General features: G+C 41.8%; 1 long non-coding RNA gene across 1 annotated transcript in view; it reads left to right on the top strand.

Annotated features, from left to right (window-relative positions):
• The window catches only part of LOC122540816 (uncharacterized), a 55,136-nt gene that overhangs the window by 29,139 nt on the left and 11,945 nt on the right, over window positions 1-14,052 (top strand). The window contains exon 3 of the long non-coding RNA XR_015753807.1: window positions 1,833-1,990. This is a non-coding gene — a long non-coding RNA (uncharacterized LOC122540816). The remainder of the gene's footprint in view (window positions 1-1,832; window positions 1,991-14,052) is intronic.

The following is a 14,052-nucleotide window of genomic DNA, read 5'->3' as shown; positions in this document are numbered from 1 at the left end:
AAAAGTGTGAGGTGATTCACTTTGGAAGGAGTAACAGGAATGCAGAGTACTGGGCTAATGGTAAGATTCTTGGTAGTGTAGATGAGCAGAGAGATCTCGGTGTCCAGGTACATTGATCCCTGAAAGTTGCCACCCAGGTTGATAGGGTTGTTAAGAAGGCATACAGTGTTTTAACTTTTATTGGTAGAAGCATTGAGTTTTGGAATTATAAAATGATGCTGCAGCTGTACAAAACTCTGGTGCGGTCGCAATTGGAGTATTGCAAACAGTTTTGGTCACTGCATTATAGGAAGGATGTGGAAGCTTTGGAAAGAGTTCACAGGAGAGTTTTAGAGGATATTGCCTGGTATGGAGGGAAGGCCTTATGAGGAAAGGCTGAGGGAACTGAGGTTGTTTTCATTAGAGAGAAGAATGTTGAGAGGTGACTTAATAGAGACATGTAAAATAATCAGAGGGTTAGATAGGTTGCGTAGTGAGAGTGTTTTTGGATGGCAATGGCTAGCATGAGGGGAAATAGCTTTAAATTGTGGGGTGTTAGATATAGGACAGACGTCAGAGGTAGTTTCTTTACTCAGACAGTAGTAGGGGCATGGAATGCCCTGCTTGCATCAGTAGTAGACTTCCCAACTTTCAGAACATTAAATGGTCATTGGATAGGCATATGGACGAGAATGGAATCATGTAGGTTAGATTGGTTCCACAGGTCGGTGCAATATCGAGGGTCGAAGGGCCTGTACTGTGCTGTAATGTTCTATGTTCTAGGGGACTAGTTGGATGCAATGGGCATTCCCAATCAGGCTGTTGGGGAGGTGCAGGTGGTGTGGCCCACATGCTTTGAAGTCCACCACCAACCTTAGAAAAAAAATGGACAATCCTGCCAGAGTAATTCTACCCTCAGGTAGGGGAATCAAACAAGGGTAATTAATCTTTAAAATTTGCTGGACCTCTCAGGTGGAAAATCAGGAAGCAGGTTTTCATATCCAGGCTCGTAAAAATCTGGAACGTTCTTCCCTGCAAGACGTGAAAGGAATATGCAATTGCATTATCCAAGACAGAGATAGATAGATTTTTAAATATGGACATTGAGAGATATTAGGCAAAGGCAGGAAAATGGAGTTAAGATGAGCTGTGATCTGGTTAAATCGTGAAATAGGTTCGAGGGACTGAATAGCCTCCTCTTTTTGCCTAATGTCACTGTGCATCTGTGGCTGACAGATAGTGGCTGTGACTGATGGATTCAGAATGGAAGAGTCAGAACTCTCAAGAGAGAAAGGGAGGAAATGAGACAGTGCAGGAAATTGAGAAATAGCAGAAGTGTGTAATAAGCCACATGCTGTCTTGTCTTGGGGTTATCATTATACTTTCCCTGTCACAGGGCAAAATCCTGGCATTCCCTTCCCAAGAGCACTGTATGTCTACTGCATTGTACCACATGGGCTGCAGTGGTTCAGAAGGATGACTCAAATCCACCTTCTCAAGGCCCACTAGGGATGGGGAACAAATGCTGGCTCTGCTAGTGAAGGTCACATCCCATGAAGGAATTTTTAAAGCACTGTTTCTTTCACAGATCAGGTTTACAATCATGATAGACAGTTCACTTCATTGGTTTCCGCATCACCAAATAGCAGGTCAACCTCAAAGGAAAAGCAAAATTAGCCATATAACTATCCCTCTGCTATAGCTTCTATTGGTCACAGTGTTGACCCAGGTCTTGCAAATGGATTTCCCTCTCTCACTTAGGCTGCATCCGGGTGACAGAGAACATCTGTTGCTTAGTGTAGGACTTTATTTTGGAGTCAGAGCTAAAGCATTTTTTTTATATTTATACACAGCTTGTGGGTGTTGCTGCCAAAGCTATTGTTCATCCCAAATGGCCAAGTGAATGTGGAAGTGGATGGCTTGGTGGTTTTGCTGGCCATTTCACAGGGCGGGGAGTCTCAACCACATTGATAATGGAAGCTGAATCTCACAAAGACCAGACTGTGTAAACGTAAGTAATTCCTTCCCTCAAGGACCTCAACAAACCAACTGATCTTCTACAACCTATGAAATAGAAACAGAAGGAAACATATAACATCTTGAATATGCTCAGTGTTCAATATTATCATGGCTAACTGTTTGCCTTAATTCCACTTTCCTTCCCACTCCCTCCATTTCGTTACTCTTTGAGGTAACAAAAATCCATTGATTTCACTCTTTAATATAAGCAACAGTGAGTATCCACAACTACAAGATTATCACGATATGCAGGAAAGTCAAGTAAAATCAGCCATGATCTTCAGAAAAGGTGGAGCAGGCTCAAAGGGCTGAGTGGCCTTCTCCTGCTTCTTGTTTGTGTGTTTGTAACACTCTCGGGGTCAAGAATTCCAGAGTCTTAACAATCCAACAGCTTAACAGTCAGTTTTACTGATGTCAACTATATTTTTGTACCAATCTTGAATAAAATGACTCCCCAAAAAAACTGTTTAAATGGTGTGATAGCACCGAACCAAAAACTTTATCCTGATTATCTCATTAATCTCTCTCAGTATGATCCACCATGATTTCAACCTAACTAAATTTATCTTTCCTATACGTATTTTCCTCGGTCATGTTTTCTTTCAATGCCAAAGTTTAACATTGGGATATATTTAAAAAATTACAATTCAACAACAACAAATGATTCTTTCAAAGGAGAATCTCTTTGCCAGCTCTGCTTCTGTCTTAAACCCATCCCTTCCATTGCTTCAGATCTTGACTGACTAAATTTATATCAAAGAATCTTAGCTGTCATCACTCGCATGTAAAGATTGGATGAGCTATTGAAGAACCTTGGCACTTGTACTCCAGCACAAAGTCAGTGCATGTGGGAGCATAGACGAATCAATTTGTCTTTCATGCAGGAATGTACACAATGGCTTCAAAATTAACCTCTGATTAGGTTGATGTTGAGCAAACTGATAGGCGTGTAGTATGTTCAGATATCCCCTAATTTCAATTACCCTTTCCATCAAGCCCTCCCCATACACAACTATGCTTGCTATTAAAATGAGTTGCTGGCTACAGTCACGCCACTTCGAGGGACAGTCAAGGGGATTTTAGATGTTCCTTTTGTGGTGAACAGAGGTGTGAGGAGATCAGTGGGAGGAAAATAATACTACTCACCACCAAATGCTGTACAACATCATATCAAGGATCATGTCTCTGAATGGCCTGCTGGTCATACAGAACACAAGGGTGCATAAGAACCCAGAGGATGAAGAGCACTTATCACATAGTACAGTTCACTCAGGGGCTCTGAGATGCTGGGTAACCCATACCTTTAACCCACATGTTGCAGCTGGAGCTATGCACAATGATGGCCGAGGCTCCAATGTTCTTTCCACCATGTGGCTGACCAGGAGTCTCTCCTTGATATTAAACCTGTTTGGCCAAGTTATGAACACATCTGCCTCATCGAGTTTTGAACATGGAACTTCTGGTTTAGAGGCAGCGACACTGCCCAATGTTTCATAAGACATCCAAGTGAATAGTGGCGGATATATATATATATCTTTTTTGAATGATCCATTTCCCAAAAATGCCATTGTTAGCAAGTAACAAATGGCAAAATTCATGGATTCAACTGGAATTGGTTAATTGAAAAGTTAGATGTCTAGCCCCGTGGCTCCATGTTACTATGAAAAGCATTAAGACTTAGTATTCAGAAGGCTAAGCATCACTGCCCCATAATTAATTATGTCTGGATCAACTGGGCTTGTATTTACTGGAATTTTGAGGAATTCAGGGGGTTCTCATAAAAACATATAAAATCCTGATGGGCCTGGACAGGCTAGACATGGGTGTCGAAAAGTGTGGCGCTGGAAAAGCACAGCAGGTCAGACGGCATCTAAGGAACAGGAGAGTCGACGTTTCGAGCATAAGCCATTCATCAGGAATGTGGGGGAGGGGGAAGAGGTTGAGAAATAAGTTAGGGGGTGGTGGTGGGGAAAAATATTGGGTAAGTCCAGAACTAGGGGTCACAGACTAAGAGTGAGGGACTGAGATGAGGAAGAATGTCTTCACTCAGAGAGCTGTGAACCTGTGGAATTCTCTCCCACAGGAAGCTGTTGGGGCCTTTCTGTTAGATATATTCAAGAGGGAGCTGGAAATGGCCTTTGCCGCTAAAGGGATCAAGGGGTCTGGAGAGAAAGCAGGAATGGGTTACTGAGATTGATACCACAAAGATGTACTACAGCTTTGCCATACACAGGACACTGGATCTTCCATTTCTGCTTTGCTTACTCCCAGTTTTCTCACTATTTGAATGAACAAGCAAAGAAATGTTGGCAAGTTGGAACTGGAAGACTCCGACCAAATTCTATTCTGTAACTAGAATGCTATTATCAACAGAATGTTCTTCCTAGGAGAAAGCGTGGAGTGCAGATGCTGGAGATCAGAGTCAAGAGTGTGTTGCTGGGAAAGCACATCAGGTCAGGCAGCATCTGAGGAGCAGAAGGATTCCTGATGTAGGGCTTATGCCCAAAATGTTGATTCTCCTGCTCCTCGGATGCTGCCTGACCCACTGTGCTTTTCCAGCACCACACTCAAGACAATGTTCTTCCTAACCCACCAAACATCATTCATAATGCTGTTCCACTGCAAGTTTAAATTTGGTATAGTGTGGCTCCTAGTCTGTACTGATGCTAAGTTATGTAAGTTGTGATGAAGATGTGTTATCAGAAATGTTAGCTTAGAACACCATTGACTGGACCCACATCTATATCTTTGACTTCTTGGAAAGAGCATTTTGCAATGCAAAGGTGACCAGCTGCAGCAGGAACAAGTATTGAATTTGCAATAGTTCAACTGGAGTAGTTGAAATTTTGCACCAAAAATCTTTACTCACTCATGCAACAGACTAAGAATGGACAGACACAGTACAACAAGCCATAAATATTAGACAGCGACAAACACAGAAAACGAAAAAAACTAGACCTGCAAAAAAAACTGGACAAACTTACACAAAGTAACAACACTGACAACACAGAAGCATGGATAAAAAAGCCATCTTAGTAAGAGGATTAAATTACAACTTCCAGGATGCAGACAAGAAAGATTTCTGAGCAGCATTAGAAACAACATTGAAAGGCAACCAGCTCACAGAAGAAACCCAGTAAATTATCAGCCAGGTAGTCGCACCAACAATAAGCAGAAAAAAGGAAGGAATCACACTCAATACACAAGAAAGAAAAGATAAAAACATTGTTATCCTACCTGAAGATCTGATGACAGTCATTTTAAACCAAAGCGACTACATTGAAAAAGTGAACGCACTCCTAACAGATACCAACACTTACCAACAATTGGCAATAGATCTGACCCCACAACTAGAGAACTGAATCACAGCCCTACTCAATAAACTTCAGAAATCTGGAGAAATAAATAAGACCGACTTCCAAAAAATGAAACCAGATAGATCCAACACACTATGCTCCTATGGATAACCCTAAATTCACAAACCAGGAGCCCCCCTCAGACCCATAGTCTCGCTACCTGGAACACCAATTTACAGACTGGCCAAGGAGCTACACCAAAGACTAAAACACTTAGTGTAGAAGGCTCACACCACTCCATCCACTCCACCGAAGAATTCCTGAAGACCATCAATGACACTAAGATAGAACAGTCCTGTACACGTCAATCAACACCAACCTGGCCAAGGAAACACTGATTACACTATTAGAAAACCCAAAGACACATACACCAAACACCACCAATTTCGTTAGCAAGGACAGTATCGTCAAGTTAGTGGACCTATGCTTTACCACCAACTTCACCTTCAACAACAAAACCTACAGACAAACCAATGGAACACCCATGGGATCTCCAATATCAGGGGTCTTAGCAGAGACAGTAATGCAGAGACTCGAACAAATAGCTTTTCCAACCATCTAACCCAAACTCTGGGTCCGCTACGTGAATGACACCTTTGTCATCACAAAATGAAATAAATTAGAGGAAACCTTCAAGGCCATCAATAATACCCTTATTGACATAAAATTCATGAAAGAGAAGGAAAACAACAACAATCTGCCATTCCTAGATGTCACAGTAGAGCGAACAGCCAATGGGCAACTTCAAACTAGCGTCTACAGGAAAACAACACATGCGGACCAAATATTGAACTACAGAAGCAATCATCCCAACATCCACAAACAAAGCTGCATCAGAGCATTATTCCAACAAGCCACCACACACTGCAGCACAGAGGAACTATGCAGAGCAGAGGAAAATCAGCTATAGTGTATTCAAAAAGAACGAGTACCCAATGAACACAGTCCGCACATTTCTCAGCAACAAACCCAAATAAGCAGACAAAACACATCCAGAAACCCTAGTCCCTCTCCCCTACATCAAAGACATCTCAGAAATGACTGCCAGACTACTCAGACCTCTTGGCATCATGGTAGCCCACAAACACACCAACACACTAAAACAGCAGCTAATGAACTTGAAAGACCCTATACAGACAACAAGCAAAACTAATGCCATTTACAAAATACCATGCAAGGACTGTAACAAACACTACATTGGACAAACAGGCAGAAAACTAGCCACCAGGATACATGAACATCAACTAGCCACAAAACGACATGACCCTCTCTCACTGGTATCCTTACATATAGATGAGGAAGGACACCACATCACCTGGGACAACTCATCCATCCTAGGACAAGCCAAACAGACATGCACGAGAATTCCGAGAAGCATAACATTCCAACAGGAACTCTATCAGCAAATACATTGACTTGGATCATCCGCTGAGAAAAAAGAACAGGAAATGACATCACCATAGGAAATGACGTCACCATACAAAATGGTACAACCAACCCCAAAAAACCCAAACATATAAATAGAAAGCAGGAATCATCAACAATTCTTCGTCCGGAGACTCACTGAAGATGTTACTTAGTATGGTGACAAAACGTCTGAAAATGAACCTTCCAGCTCAGCGAGCAAACCTACATCCAGAACCACAACCTGGGCTACAAATCCTCTCAAAACTCACTGGAGTAGCTGAATTTAGAATACTTTCAGAGAGAGATAATATGACCCAGTTTGTAAGTGCAGTAAAGCTATTGACTTTCAATACTATGTTCAGAGCAATAACATGCCTGAGGCAATATCTTTTTCCCTCTGGCTTGATCCTGAATCCCTGAAAATGTGAATGTTGAAAACCAACTGAAAGATCTCATCACCACAAATGAAAGGTCAAAAGGAGAATTCAAAATCAATACCACTGTCTCCAAAAAATCAACTTCACCCAGGAATACACCCCATGCCTAAAGTTTGTGTATATTGTGACTCCAGGAGAAAGTGAGGTCTGCCGATGCTGGAGATCAGAGTCGAGATTGTGGTGCTGGAAAAGCACAGCCAGTCAGGCAGCACCCGAGGAGCAGGAGAATCGACGTTTCTGATGAAGGACTTATGCCTGACCTGCTGTGCTTTTCCAGCAACACACTCTCGACTACAATGTGACTCCAGCCATACACCAATATTTGGACTATCAATGAACAATTTTGTTTTCTGAAATTAACTGTTACTTGACCAAAATACTTGGAAAATAACACAGCAACAAGATTTTATGGGTTTTCCAGACTTCTGAAAAACTCAACGCCATTAAACCTAGCTAATGATTTTGACATCTTGATTTGAAAAAGTTTTGTTTGGAGTAATCTAGTTCTATATGTGTTATCAAAGGAACCTGGCAGACTTATTTCTGATAGAGAGTTACGTTCAGTCTGATCACTGGCAATCTCACCTCTCCTTATAAATTCTTTGTTTTGACCCATGGAGGAGTAAGACAAGGAAAGGAATCAGTTCATCCTCCCAATATGGTCCTAAAAAAAATTGAGAGTTTAGGCCCAATTTGCCTTTCAAGTTCGATGGAGTCTGTAGGTGCTCTCTTGACCTGATTCAGATTTATACCATATTTGTGTTATTTCTGTGGATTCAATGTGAAGCAAAATGGACATTATAGGTGCAGCACAATGCATAATCAATGGAAGTTTTAACCTTCTCCTTGATGGACCCACAACAGTGTCTCAGGGAGTAAAGGCATCATGCAAATTGGATCAGACAGGTCACTGTGCAACACTAAGAGGCAGTGAGACATTACAAATTTAGTCCCACTTAAGAGCAAGAAAATCTTGCCAGATTTTATGCTGAAGACTCCAGCCCTTTGGAAAGTGAATACAAAATGGCAGGAGAGGCAATCTAGTTAAAACATGAAAACTTTTGCATTTATTCCACGCTTTTCACAAACACTGAATGTTTCAAAACACATTTCAATCAATGAAGCATCTTTAAAGCATAGTTATTGTTGTCTCAAACCATCACAAACTCCCTGAACACTCATTATTTTAGTTTAATGGCTGCATTCAGCATAACCTTAACATGTAACAAGGGCCTTTGGCAATTCAAGGCCAGAACTTGTCGCACTGGATGTTAGTGTGAGACATTGTCTTCAAGAAGAAAAGAGACAATGAATCCATCCAAAACTGGAAAAACATTCTCAACAACGTCCAGTTTTGGATTTAATTGGAAGGAGTTGTTTGCCTTGGAGAAAAGGCTAAGTGTCTAGCCACAGTCCAATTATCACTTTTGTGTTTGCAGTATTGTACTGTGGTTCTGTATTTGCTTCCCCAGAACAGCTTAAGGTATTTACAGTAGTTCCACACATCAGACAAGAGACCCCATCTGTGCCTCAGGTCAACAATCATACCATAATATTAGTGATATCATCCACCGAGGAATGTCCTCTTCCCTCAAGTGTCAGAGGGCCTTTGGGTCAAATGGCAGCTGCTGCAAATTGCTGTCAATCAAAATCCTCAGGTGACAGCAGTGGGATGTGTGGAAGGCATGGATAGTGAGGTCACAGCTCCCTTTCTGCACAGCTATGAAACCTTCGCAAGATCAAATCAACACCGACGGCCAATCTAATCAGCACGGCTGTTTTCTGGAACAGTCACCATGGCAACACCGCTTTGGCACTAATTATTTTTGACTCTCTGCCCAATTAGCTTTGCTAATAGGAGGCAGTTTCATGGAGTTTTCTTCACCCTGTATGGTAATCCGAACCACTCCCTGTACCCCTGGAGACCTCAGCTCAGCCCAAACGAGGGATTAACATGGGAGAAGGGGGAAAGGGATGTAGCAGCTCTCCCACACACAAAGGACATCATGTTCTCTGAGAGAAATTGCACTCTCCCTTTAAAACAGTGTCGTACTCTTGAACAATAATTGCAAATAATAATTTACAAATATTTCTTCTTTTCATTTATTTCCAATGCTGTTAAATGAGGTTTGTATATTGAACATCATCACAAAATAGAATTTCTCGTGATGAGAACAATTCCCTGTTCAGGTATGCAATAATGGAGTCATAGAATCATACAGCATGGAAACAGACCCTTCGGTCCAACCAGTCCATGCCAAACATAATCTCAAACTAAACTAGACCCACTCCTGGCCCATATCCCTCCAATCTACAATTCCCCACAGAGGTTGATGGTGAGGGGGGAGGTAGTGAGGGCTGGCACTGTCCTTTGTAAATACTTTAACAAATACCTTGACATCCAATGCTGGGATGTGCAGCCCCCCTGTACAGGTAACTGTACTCTAATACTTCATAGTATATGCAACAAAAGAAAGAAGACTTATAATCAATTGAGAAGTCTCTGTAGAAATATTCCTCTGATATCTCTGAAAGACAACTAGAATAGCCCTGTGAACCTTTATCCTGTGATAATATGGATGTATGTGATGACCCTGTTTCTCAAGAATGTTTTCTTGATTGACTAATAAATCTGCACCCTCCCCATTCTAGAGTCATAGAGATGTTCAGCACGGAAACTGATCCTTCGGTCCAACTCTTACATGCCAATCAGATATCCCAAGCTAATCCAGTCCCACTTGCCAGCACCCAGCCCATATCCCTCCAAACTCTTCCTATTCATATACCCATCCAGATGCCTTTTAAATGTTCCTCTTCTGGCAGCTCATTCCATACACGTACCACCCTCTGAGTGAAAAAGTTGCCCCTTAGGTCTTTTTTATATCTTTCCCCTCTCACCCTAACCTATGCCCTCTAGTTCTGGACTCCCCACACCGGGGGGAAGACTTTGTTGATTGGACAACGGACAATCATGTCCCTCATGATTTTATAAACCTCTATAAAGGTCACCCCTCAGCCTCTGACACTCCAGGGAAAACAGCCCCAGCTTGTTCAGCCTCTCCCTATAGCTCAAATCCTCCAACCCTGGCAACATCCTTGTAAATCTTTTCTGAACCCTTTCAAATTTCATAAAAATCTTCCACATGTTAATCACTCGAAGAAAAGTGTGATTTTTGGACATCCAGTCCTAACTGCACCCACTTCATCAGATTGTATCGATGAACCCTAGTTCTCTTCACTATTTTATCACATCTGATTCTCAGGTCATTCTTTATATTCACGTCCTGGGTGGTTACAAGGCAGAGTGGATCAGCAGCCCTTCATAAGATGCACTAGATATTTTTTGCATCAGTTGTTATTGGCAAAGGGATGGTGATTGACTCAGTCAAATTACCATTCATGCATTAACAATGAAAATCTGTCTCTTCACCTTCTCTTTGTGATGTCTAAGCTTTAATATTAAGCACATCATCCCCTACTCCCTTCTAAGTCTCCATTCCTTCAGTAAGTACAATGGCCAGCTGATGCAAAGTGCAGGAAAATCACTGGAAACAATGTGAACAATAGGCACCATCTGTTTTATATCCTGGTTTGTTATCCATGCTATTTTACCTCAGTATTAAAGACCAAGAATAGTCTTCAGGTGAAATAAGGGTGGAGGCTGGGAAATAATTTCACTCGGCATATTCTTGATTTTCTGCCACTTATTGCTCCACGTTGCCATTCCTGGAACATTGCTATCGTTTGTCAGTGGAGAGACCTGAACAGGAGACATTCATATTCCTTCAGTATAAATAAAATTAGAATATAACTAAGCTCTATGCTGGCCAGTACACCTGGGAGCATGTGTCAGACTGTAATTTCATCCCATCTGGTGAATGCAACTGTCTGGGGCAAAGCTACTGAAAGATGCTGGCTTTATAGGATTCAATAAAACTCATCCTGATTGTAATTGAACCTGAACCTGCTACAAGTGAGGTATTGCAGTACATTTCAGTTGAGATTCAGCACTGTACTATAATCACAGATGTTTCTTGGATTAACCACTATTCATTGAAGAGAATATCAGTTAACTACAATATTAGGAAGAACCTAAATGGCCGGATCATACATTCACATGCTACTAAGTGAAACAACTCGATAGTTTCTGTCTTGTGTGCAAACAGCAAATCTTTTATTTCAAGTGTGAGTAAGCTTATTGGCATCTCAAAGACATTTTATACCCAGTGGTATGAAAGGCACAGAGTTTTGGTGAGACCACATCTGGAGTACTGCGTGTAGTCTGGTCTCCAACATTACAGGAGGATATTCTTGCACTGGAAGCAGCAAACATTCACTAAATTGCTCCCTGAGATAAGGGAGTTTGAATTGAATTAGCTTTAGCTTTGTTGTCACGTGCACCCAACTGAGTGCAGTGAAAAGTTTGCAATGTCACCACTTACAGTGCCATCTTAGGTACAAGATATCGAGATACTTACGTATTTTGTATAAAATAGAAAATAAATGATAAATATAAAGGAAAAATTTTAAAAAGGACTCAATTTATTGTCCATCCACTCGAATATGTGGCAGCACCTAGATTCCAGACTGCACCAGGCCAAGTCTCCAGACTACAGCAGGCTTCAAAACCCAAGGCCTCCAGTCCACATAGGGCCTTCCTATCTGCAATTGGCTCCAGTCTGGAGGGAGTCAGAACTGCAGATGCTGAAGAGTCAGAGTGGATAAAGAGTGGAGCTAGAAAAAACACAGGTTAAGCAGCATCAGAGGAGAAGAGAAGTCAACGTTTCAGGTCGGAACCTTTCATCAGGACCTAATGGAAGGTTCCAAACTGAAAAGGCAACTCCCCTGCTCCTCTGGTGCTGCCTGACATGCTGTGCTTTTTTTCCAGCTCCACTCTTTATCCACTCTGACTCTGGTCCAGGACTTGCATCCCCGTGATGGCCTCCAGTCTGGGTCTCGCCTCCCAGCGACCTCAGCTATATACCCGAAACATCAATTCTTCTGCTCCTAGAATACTGCCTGACCAGCTATACATTTCCTCTACTTGTTGAACAAGGCACTCCAATGAGGGAAAAGCAGTCCATAATCACTCCAACCCCAACAAACATGCTACCATGGCTGCTGCATTACCATGTACAAGCAATTGCAAATTTGATGACATGAATCTCTTATTCATAGGTAACGTGATGGGAGAGGGGCAGTTAATCCTGGTGAGATGGCTTTTGAAGGAGCGTACAAGAAATGCAAATGTAGACACATGAGCTTCTTGTCAGGAAGCTCAAACCACTGTCAAACACCCAAACACTTCATATCACAGCTTCATCTGACAATCAGGAAGCTGCAATTTGGCCTCCTTCATAATTAGAAGCAGGGAGGTTATTTCCACTAGCAGATGAAACTAGAACTAGGGACATAGCGTCAAAATAAGGAGGAACAGATGTAGGACTGAGTTGAGGAGGAACGTCTTCACCCGAAAGGTTGTGAATCTGTGGAATTCTCTGCCCAGTGGAACAGTTGAGGCTACAACACTGAATGTTTTTAAGGCAAAGATAGATAGGTTTTTAACAGTAAAGGAATTAAGGGTTGACGGTGAGCCGATTGGTCAGTGGAGCTGAGGTCATGAAAAGATCAGCCATGATCTTATTGAATGGCATAGCAGTCTCAACAGGCCAGATGGCCTACTCCTGCTCCTACTTCTTATGTTCTTCTGTTCACGCCAACCATTCAGCTCACTTCCTGCTCCGAAACGAAAATGCATAGAAATCCTCCCCAATGATACTTTGGATCTGGTAACCAAAGATGGTACTGGCAGATAAGCTAAATGGATTCTCAGCACTGAATCATGAGGGACCTGAGTGGGAAAGCCTGGGGCACTTTCCCAAATAAATACCATGTCAGTTGAGGGAGATAAAAGCCGCAGTCTCACTTATAGGCATAATCTGGACAACAACTGCTGGCAACCATTCAAAAATACTTCTACTGAAAGATTGGCATGGCCTCAAAACTCATCTTCATGAATTGTATAATTAATTGACTAAAATTATAGGTAAGAATGAATTAATTGACTAATTGAGTGGGTGGCAACTTGGAAGCTGTCAATTGTCAGCCCCACACTGAGTCTGTGCTGTTAGTGTTGCTAAACATTATTAAGAGACTTTTGTTTATCTCCATTTAAACTACACATAATCACACCAATTATGTAAAATTACATGGAATTTATAGTACAAGAACAAGCTATTCAGCACAGCTAGTCAATGCTGGCATTTATGCTATACGTGAGCTTCTTTCTGTCACACTTTTATCGCCCTCTCTCTGCTTCCTACACTAAAATTCTACCGACATAGTGCAATCTCTTAAATTCCCAGAAATATGATCACAAGATGTCAGAACTGTGTCTTGACGTTCAGAGATTGTGGGCGTGTATGGTGCCAGGTCCTTAGTCAACTGAATTAAAATATTTCATCTCAATTACAACTGCAATACAACCCAAACATTGGTGTGAGTACTGATGAGATCGTAGAATCTAGCTGTGAGGATTTAGGACCTTCCATTTCAGCACATAGTGCTTTAACACGTAGTGAGCAAAATGAGATTTCAAATACCAGCCTTTCAGCCTCCAGTGAAGAAAATGCATGAACAGAGACTCTGCCAGAAGGTATGTATTTGGATTATATTTTTACGCTTGGATGTGGTGCTGTTATTCAAAAGAATTTTTCCTGCACTCAAAGGGCTACTGTTTGGTAGCAGAGGTGGCAGTTAAAGAAAAAGTCACATAAATAGCTATCACTTATAGAATTCCTACAGTGTGGAAGCAGGCCATTTGGCCCATCAAGTCCACACCAACCCTCCAAAGA

The sequence above is a fragment of the Chiloscyllium plagiosum genome, unplaced genomic scaffold, assembly GCF_037043375.1.
Source record: "Chiloscyllium plagiosum isolate Xiang-an unplaced genomic scaffold, Cpla_swu_hap1 HiC_scaffold_39, whole genome shotgun sequence".
NCBI lineage: Eukaryota > Metazoa > Chordata > Chondrichthyes > Orectolobiformes > Hemiscylliidae > Chiloscyllium > Chiloscyllium plagiosum.
The sequence above is the reverse complement of the archived record's forward strand: the minus strand, read 5'-3'. Positions and strand labels throughout refer to the sequence as shown.